This window comes from Sorex araneus, chromosome 2 (assembly GCF_027595985.1).
Source record: "Sorex araneus isolate mSorAra2 chromosome 2, mSorAra2.pri, whole genome shotgun sequence".
Classification (NCBI taxonomy): Eukaryota; Metazoa; Chordata; class Mammalia; order Eulipotyphla; family Soricidae; genus Sorex; species Sorex araneus.
Window position 1 is genome coordinate 6,600,264 of NC_073303.1, and position 9,369 is coordinate 6,609,632.

The window sequence follows — 9,369 nt, forward strand, 5'->3', positions numbered from 1 at the left end:
AGTGCCCTAGCTGCTCTGCTATCTCTCCTGCCCAAAGTCTTTCCCCCCCAATCATCGAGTAGTATTTTATTGTTTTTTATTTATTTTTTATTTTTAAATTAAAAAAAATTTTTAAATTTATTTTTCAATTGAGTCACCGTGAGAACAGTTACAGGGCTTTTAGGATCGAGTCTCAGTCATACTATGCTCAAACACCCATCCCTTCACCAGTGCACATGTTCCACCACCAAAAACCCCAGCATACCCCCTTCCCACTCCCTCTCTGCATGTGTGGCAGATGATTTTCACTTTACTCTTTCCTTACATTGATTACATTCAATTTTTCAACAGGAAACTCACTATCATTATTTGGAGTTTTTCCTCCAACAGTCAGACCTGTCGGAAAGGCATCATTAGATTGTATGTTTTCTGTTGTTGGTAACAAAGAGAATATGATGTTGCACAGTTGTGAAAGCAGCCGCCCGGATTTGGAATTCTGGTGTTGAGTCCAAAGGTATTTCTGCCAGCAGCTGCTGCATTCCAAGATTGGTTTCTGTGGTGCTGGGATCCTGGCTGTTCAGGAGCGGAGGAGCTGTTCATGGGCGACTGTTTGGGGTCTCATTTGGGCAGGTGGCAGGGCCGGTTCTGTCTCCCCATTACAAGATGCATCCCATCCCATCCCATCACTGCAAACTCCTACCTCTCTGTCAAGTTGGTTCTGAACGGTGGTGGTTGCCATGCTGTCCAGGGGGGAAAAGGCCAAGGGACAGAAACCCTTTCCCTCCCAGGGATACATGGGGCTGTAGCTTAGTTCAGAATCCAGGAGTATATCTGCCAGCAGCCGCTGCATTCTGAGATTGGTTTCTGTGCCTCTGGGATAATGGACGCTCAAGGGTGGTGGAGCCATTCCTGAGCATAGTTTTTTGTATATCAGGAAAGGTTTGGAGATGTCCCAGTACCGCATACTGGAGTCATGTTAGTAGAAGCTCAATGTTGCCGGGGCTCCATCTGGAGAAGGCGTGCTGGCTGTACCTTCTCCATCTGGCAACCTGCCCAAAGTCTTAAGAGGTATTTTTTTGCATAATCTAGATGCAAGTGTTTTCATCAGATGTGCAATTTTCCGAGATTTTCTCCCAGTCTGAGACTTGCTCTTTCATTTTAACCAGTCTTACAAAGAACAGACTTTTAATTTAAGTAAAGTCCACTTTATCTACTTGTCTTTCATGGTTTATGTTTTGGTGTCTTAAAAGTACATAACTAATTCAAAGAAATAAAGGTTTTTCTCTTAGATATTTATTGTGTGTGTGCCGGAATGGAAGTTAGGTCTCTGAATGCAAAGCAGGTGCTTTACTGATGAACCATCTTTCCTACTATCTCAAATTTTCTTTTAGACAATTTACACTGACAATTTACATTGACTCCTAGGTTTGAGGCTGTGGGTTCAACTCCAGCAGCACAAAACTAAATGAAATGGAAAATTTTGAAGTTTGAGGTTTCACTGGAATTGATGAGTCATTGTAAGTTTGTGTGTGGAGCAATCGGAATGAAGATCCATCCCCTTTTCCCACCCCCCACAGCTATATCTGGTTGTGGCAACAACACTTAGAGGAAGACTCTTCTCCCCTTCAGGAGATGCATTGAATTCTTTGGTGTTTGTGTGGCCAGTCAGCCCAATCCTGTATGTGTGGGTCTATATGTGCAAGTGTGACATTTAGTGTTTTTCAAACTGTGCTCTGGACCTGTACTAGAGGGTCAGTCCTGGGAGGGGCGGGGCAGGAGCAACCATATGTGCTGGGGGAGGGGGGCTGAGGGAGATCAACCCATGGCAGTCTTAAGCAAGGCAAGCTCCTTAACCCCTGTACTATCTCTCCAGCCTCCAAGCTCTTGAATCCCAAGAGATGCCACTCACAGCTGGTCACAATACTAAGAGTAAAGAATTTTGAAACAAAGGCATTTCTGGTCTTATTGAATGTCTCTTCTGTGATAAAAAAAAAAATAGGCTGGGCCTTGGAGAACTCAGAGATGACCTTTAACCCTTTGCATGATGTGAGGTACTGGGGGAACGCTAGAGGGAGGGCACCCCACCACTGGCCTCCCATCCTGTGTGCGGGAATTCTCCTCCTCCCCATCCCCCTGCCCTGAACCCCACAGCTCAGTTTGCCAAACTCATTTGTAAAAAAAATATTTGTTCATCCTGTGAAACATCAGTTGTCATCTGACAAATCCTACCACCCCAGGAGTCGGAGGTTGTGGAGCCAATTCATTTTGCTACTTTTCTTTATGGCGGGAGGAAACACACCTGCGACGCTCAGGGGTCACTCCTGACTCTGCACTCAGGAATCCCTCCTGGGATGCTCCTCCAGGGACCACATGGGACATCCAGGATCAAACCCAGCTCCGCGGTATGGAAGGCAAGTGCCCTCCCCGCCGAACTATCTCTCCAGCATATATTTTTATTTCTTAAAAAGGGAAAAAATATTGGGCAGGGGGTTCGCAAACAGTGCTGGATGGGGAGCCACCCTGCATTCTTGCTCTTAACACCTCGAGGATTAGTGCTCAGATCCCGTGTTCCGGGACTCAGACCCTGGTCGGCTCTGGCACCTAATCCAGGACAGAAAGTTCAGGGGTGCACCCAAGCGAGGCTCTAAGGTTACTCTGGGGGTGCTAAGGATCCAGGCGGCGTTCGGCCAGCCGCTGCGCGGATCCTGTCACACCCCAGCTCCCGCCCGAGCCGGGACACACCCCCACACCCCGAAACTCGCGCTTGCAGGACCCCGAAAGCGCGATTCCTCCCGGCAGTAGGGGTGGGGGACGAAGCGCCCAGTGTGGACGGGGTGCCCGGGGGGCCGGGGTGCTAGAGTCTGGGGTGAGTGCTAGTGCAGAGCGGCTGTCCTCGGAATCGGGGGTGTTAACGACGCAGCTAAGCCCCCGGCTCGGTACTGGAACGGTCCCCAACAGTGACCGCACAAGGATCGAGCGACGCGGCCTCCAGGCCCCCGGTGGCGCCCATCAGGGATGGGGGATACTCCAACCGGCCCTCGCTCGGCGGAGACCCAAACAGCCACCAGCCGAGCGTTCGGGTCCTTAGCAGAGTCACTTCTCTACAGACCGGGGCTTCTGGGGGAAGGGAAGCGGGGAGGGATGGGCTGGGGACAGGACTCTGGGCAAACGCTGTCTGCAGGTCACCTGTCGCCAACAGGGTCCTGACCCGCGGTGCTTCAAATGCAATGAAAAATATATAGTTAGATACATAATTTAAAACATCTGTACACACACACACACACACACACACACACACACACACACACACACACACACACACCACATTTCCCGGTGACTCTGCAGTATATCCTGGCACTGCATTGATCCAGCAAACCGCTTTTACGTTTGGCCACTGCCTGCAGTTCTCTTTAGCGTGCCCAGCGCCCAGCTCTGAGCAGCACCCCGCGGGGTGGGCGCCCCATGCACCAGGGCGAAGCCGGGCCGACCAGCGTCCCTGGGACGTTGCCCACCGCGAGGGACCCGCCGGCGGGATGGACGGAGCCGAGGCTGATCTAGTCCCGAAACAAAACGAAACACAGCTGGAGAGCCGCTTCAAACTTCGGCCGGCCGGCCGGCCGGAGTCGGGATTATCTGAAGAGCTTTTAATGAATTTTATTCTGCCCTTTTGGGTTTGGGATCACACGGGCAGAGGCGCCGGGACTGCGGAGCGTTTGCGCTCAGCGGGTTCGGCTTTCTCTCCACCCAGAGCTCTGTGAAGCGCCCTGGGTTGGGCCTGAGCCCTAAAGTTCTAGTCCCCCTACTTTTTTTTTTTTTTTAAAGAAGAATGTTATTTCGTTCGGGTTTCCGGGTGATGCCTTGGTATTGCTCGGGGAAACTATAAACCAGAGCAACCTATTTCTTGCACGAGGACTAACAATGCTTTGGACCCAGGGATTTAACCTCTCGGCTGCTTTAGATACTGACAATGTGCAAATTCAGAATAAACGAGGTTTTAGCCTCAAAAGCATAAAATTTCAGGCATCTTTAAAATCCATGAAATCTTTTAAATAAACCAGTTTAGGAACTGGGAAAACTGTGTGGAGAGCACTTTTCAACTTAGTCATATTTATAAGAGACAACATATGGCTTATTATAAAAATAAGGATCCTTGGACAATAATGTTTGCCTTTATCGTAGGGGGGGAGGGGATGCACCCCCAACAGTGCTTAGGGCTTACTCCTGGCATAGAGATCTCTCCTGGTGGACGCAGGACCATAGAGAGTGCCTGGGGATTGAACCTGGGGTGGACAGTGTGCAAGGCAAGTGCCTTACCCCTGTACTACCTATCTGGCCCCAGTGTTTGCTTTACACAATTGCATAAAGTATAGATTAAAATTACAGTTGAAATACAATTACCCTAAACAATCTTTTAAATAAACCATAAGGTTCCGTGTCCTTTACTTTGTGTATTGTACTTACTTGATAGTGTTTTTTAATTAAATTCTTTAAATTTGTTAGACAATAATTATCTGCCATCTCCAACTAGTTTTCCATTGTCTGTGAACAAATTTAACTGACACATACCTTCAGCTTCCGAGAAATCAGAGCCGGAGGAGTAGAGGAGCTCACACCAAGGGATGGTAGGTAAGGAAGGCACCCAACCTCTTAGCAATGTTGACCGCAGAGCCAGGAGGTTTCATTGGAAGGCGGGGAAGCTTTCGGTTCTTTTGTCATTTATTGTCAGGGCTCAAAGGGCCGCTGGGGTGACCCAATTCTGGAGTCCCAAGTACAGGTTGCAGTGAGTAGTGGTGTGGCTTAGCAGAGTCCCAGCTTGGACCTGCACCCCGAGTTCTGTATCAGGATGCTGAGTACCGAGAGCAGTAACTCGAGCCCATCTGGCTCTGGAATACAAACTTCCCCTCGGGTCTCCGGTGCTTCTCGACTTTTCGCCAAACTCTCCTAAACGTTGCTAATTCCGCGTACGGATCAACGGCGAGTCTGAGAAAAGATGTGAAGGGGGACTCCAGGGCGTCTCCTTGCTCTTGGGCCTATTTCACAAGGAAAAGGAATCGCAAAACCAGTTTTCTGGTTGCATTTAGGAAATAGAAATCCCTGGAGGGCGGGGCAGAGGGCGGCTCTTGGGCGAAAGTGGGATCCAAGTTACCGCCCCTCCCCCCGGCGGTGCAGGACCGCGCAGGTTGGCCTGAGCCCAAAGGATTTGCCAAGTCACTTAAGCTCTCCCTTGTCAGGTTTGTGCCGGCTGAGAGACAAATTTAAGGATACCTGACTCAGGCTATGATTAAAACGATTAGGACAGGGAAAGACTCTGCTACGAAACGCCCAGGATTCCTGCAGGGAGGAGGAAGTTGCAGGAAAACAAAATACTGTGTGACGAGGTGGCCGAGTGGTTAAGGCGATGGACTGCTAATCCATTGTGCTCTGCACGCGTGGGTTCGAATCCCATCCTCGTCGACATCAGCTTTTGTTCCAGGCTTCGTCATCCTCATAAAATACTTTTATGAAGAGTCTACACTTTGGTTTCCCACGTCATTTTCAAAGGATTACTATGAATGTGTATCTATTATGGCTTTTAAAAAGTATTTTTCTTTTTAAGGATTAACCAATGGCTTTTTTTTATATACCCCCTACCCTGTCATTTTATTTTATTATTTTTTTACCCTGTCATTTTAATAAGATGTTTGTTTTTATATCTTGAGAATGAAGTCAAACATGATATTTTTTGCAATTCTGAAAAGATCGATGTGAAAAATTAAAATCCTCAAGGATGCATACCAATTGTTAGAAGTTGTTAACCAAATTTTTTTAGCTTTCTGTGTTGTTAAACATATTTTTCAAGATTTTTTTTCTTTACCACAATTATGTTTTACATAGTAACTCAGTTTTCAAAAGAAGATAGAGCTAAACAAAAAAAAAACTAGAAGTTAAGGAAAGGACATCAGTATGAAATGAAGAAATGGCTACCAACTCTTACAATGTTTATCTATTACAGGGCAGAGTTTCGTCTTACCATCTTTATAAACCAAGTGGACAGATATTGCTGAGAAGATGTCTGATTTCAAGTAGATCATGCCAGTGGAAAGTTTCAGTGATAATAATATAATGAACTATAAAATAGTGTGGAGTTGGGAGGGAGAATTGACAATATCTGCGTGATTGGGAAACACGTCTTGGAAGAGACACCCTTTGGATGAGGAGGCGGATGCCTGGTGTCATTTTCCTTTTCGCCCCTTTCTCAGGGGATTGGGGGGGGGGAACTGTGAGGGAGCTGGAGAGTTCTGGAGAGTTCTGAAGAGCTAGTGGGGGCCCCAGAGGCTGAGCAAATCAAAAGGCACCGAACCGCATGTCCGGGATTTGAAATCTCAATTGCAATCGAAATCTAGTGAGGCTTTGTTAGTAGGGGGGAGTGGATCCGTTCACATCTTTGGGCGGTCCTGGCAGGACAGATGTGCGCAGAGCACAGTTGGGGAGCCCAGGGGGGTTCGGTCAGCTGGGGCGGGGCTGGGGAGGTGGGGGCAGAGTGCCTGCGGGAGGGGAGGATGGGATCGGAGGGCTGTTCTCAAAGCCGTTGAGACCCCTTCGTTGCGATCTGAAGGTGATTCGGAGACACTGGGAGGGACAGGTCGTAGGGTGTGACTCGTCCACCGCCACCTTAGACGTCGTTCTCGGGAACGCGCAGGAGATTCCATCCGCGCACAGCGGGGCGCACGCTGCTGGCGCGGCCCCTAAACCAGACGTGGCTCCTCGGGGTCGGATCTCTAGTTTAATCTAGTTTACCGTCCAGAATCCCCAGGGCTGAGTCCTCCTGAAGCCCCGCAGCCAGCGCTCTTTCTCCGCTCTCCGTTGAGGAAAGCGTGAATTTGATCACCAACGGCGGTCTCAAACGGGCAACGCTTGCTCGTTCTTAATTTGCACAGAATATTCCCAATGTTCCCGCCCTCAAGTTCTTTGGTGGCGACGCTTTGGCCTTTGAGGGGGTTGTCTAAGGCTTGCGGGTTGCAGCGGGAGGGAGGAGAGGGCGAGTCACCCTCTGTCCCCGCTTCTGGAACCCAGAGTCAGCAGTGTCCGGGAAGAAGGGTCCTACAGGGAGATGGCAGGGATTTTGGAGATGGGGTTTCGTTGAGCCGAATACAGAACCCAGAAAACCGGACGAATCTTCCCTCCCCTGCATCCCTCACATTCTTTCTGTAGCCTGTCACACGGAGAGGAGAGGGCTACCCTAAACAGAGAAAGCCAAGTGAAAATAGAAAAAGGAGTGTGTTAGGGTGGGGCACTTAGGGGGTTCCAACATACCCTTGGGTTAAGATCTAGATCCTAGAAACACTTGTAAAAAAAAAAGGAAAAAAAAAAAGAAACTGGATCTGTATCTCATGCTATACACAAAAATTATTTCAAGTGAATTAAAGACTCAGAGATTAGACCAGCAACTATAAAATGCTTTATGAGTGCTGGATGATTTATGCAAGCAACATTACCACGAGTCGTATTTTAAGCCACGATGCTGAAAATAAAAGTTAAAAACAAACAAAAAAAGACATCGAAGAAAATGTAGGCAGAAAGCTTCAGGATCTGGACATCAAAATTCCACTGGCAAAGATAACAAAAACAAAAACTAAGCAAGTGGGACTTTTGTAAAATAAAAAAGTTTCTCTGTAGCAAAGAGACTGGCTAAACCGTAAAAAAAAAAAAAGGCCATATAATTAGCATATAATGCTTCAGATAAAGAATTCAGAATCTGTAAGGTACCCACTAAGCTTAGCAACAAAACCCCTCCAGTTACCCCATCAAAATTGGGGAGGAGTGATAGATAGGTATTGCCGCAAAGAAGACATATGATAATACTTATATATTTGCCAATATGCAAATGAGTCACACAGTATCAAGGAAAGTCAAATCAAAACAACACCCAGGTCACATCTCATGCCTCCTAGCAAAATAAATAAATAAATAAATAAATAAATAAAATTGAAAATAGCAAGTGTTAGTACGGGTTAGTAGGGGTGTAGTGAAAAGTGGAACCGCCATTCACTGCTATTGGGACTGTCACCTGGTCCAACTTCCAATATACCTATTTTATAGAATTAAAATTTTTCACTTAAAATTTTCTCTGGGGAAAGCCGCCGCTAGTGAGAAAAGTTTAAGCCTAAAGTCAACCTACAACCCCTTTCATTCCAACGGGATCGCTAGCTAGTTGAAAGCAAATTCACCAGCTTCGTGGACTCCCCCTCCCCCCAAATTTAGAGCGAATTTGCCGCACAAAATATCCCCCCACCTCCGCGACCCCAGAACTTAGAGTTCTGAAGATCGAACTTGTAGGAGAGGCAAAGTCTGGGATCACGGTCGGAAAAAAACCCTTTATCCTTGGGCCAACGCAGCCTGAGATACCGCTGGGATGCCCCAGCGCCAAGCGCTCCCGTTCCTTTCACGCGCCACTCCCCAGGACCCTTGAACCCGGCCCGCTACCCTACTCCGCTGGCCGCCTCGGGACCCTTTGTCTCTCCCCAAGCGCGGCTCCCCTGGGAGGGAGCGGTGCTCGAACCCGAAACCCGAGCGCCCCGGAACCCCGAACCGCCGCATCTCCGCCCCCTTCCCGCACTCCCAACCGCCGCTGTCCAGTTGTCGTTCTGGCAGTTGAAGCCCAGCGCGGGCACAAACTGCGGTGACAGGTAAGGAGAAAGGCGGTGCCCGAGCCGCAGCCGGGGACCCTGGGGACGAGGCTGGGAGATGAAGCCTCTTTCTTATGTCAGTAACGAACCTTTTCCCTTTCTCAGTGCCAGTTGTTACAGTCGTCTCTGAGGGGCTGTCTGCTCATCTCTGCATTGCTGGTATGGGATGGTTTCATTTGTATGGAGCTTTGAGAAGAACGTCTGATTCGCCCTCTGATGTGTGATGTTTTGGATCATTTCTCCCAGTCAGCGGCCTTTGTAGTGCAGAAGCCTTTTAGTTGGATGTATAGCTGAGATGGGAAAAGTCCAGTTGTCCCACAGATAGTGGACAAAGTCACTGTGTTATATACATCTATGTGCGCATCTGGGCACACACACACACACACACACACACACAATGGGATACTACTCAGAATTAAGGAAATAAATATTTTGGATTGCTCTGACTTAGAATTTTTTTTTTCTTTTTGGGTCACACCCAGCGATGCACAGGGGTCACTCCTGGCTCTGCACTCAGGAATTATCCCTGGCGGTGCTCAGGGGACCATATGGGATGCTGGGAATCGAACCCGGGTCGGTCTCGTGCAAGGCAAAGCCCTCCCCGCTGTGTTATCACTCCAGCCCTGACTTAGAAAGAATTGAAGGGAGTCAAACTAAGTGAAATGGGTCTGAAAGAAAAAGATTCAGTAGCAGATGATCTTGTCTGGAGAGTGTAAGGGAGGAA

General features: G+C 48.3%; 1 non-coding gene across 1 annotated transcript; it reads left to right on the forward strand.

The window, feature by feature from the left end:
• The first annotated feature begins 5,351 nt into the window (after positions 1 to 5,351).
• TRNAS-GCU (transfer RNA serine (anticodon GCU)) lies at positions 5,352 to 5,433 on the forward strand. The gene has a single exon. It is a non-coding gene; the product is annotated as a tRNA-Ser (tRNA).
• The last annotated feature ends 3,936 nt before the right edge of the window (positions 5,434 to 9,369 follow it).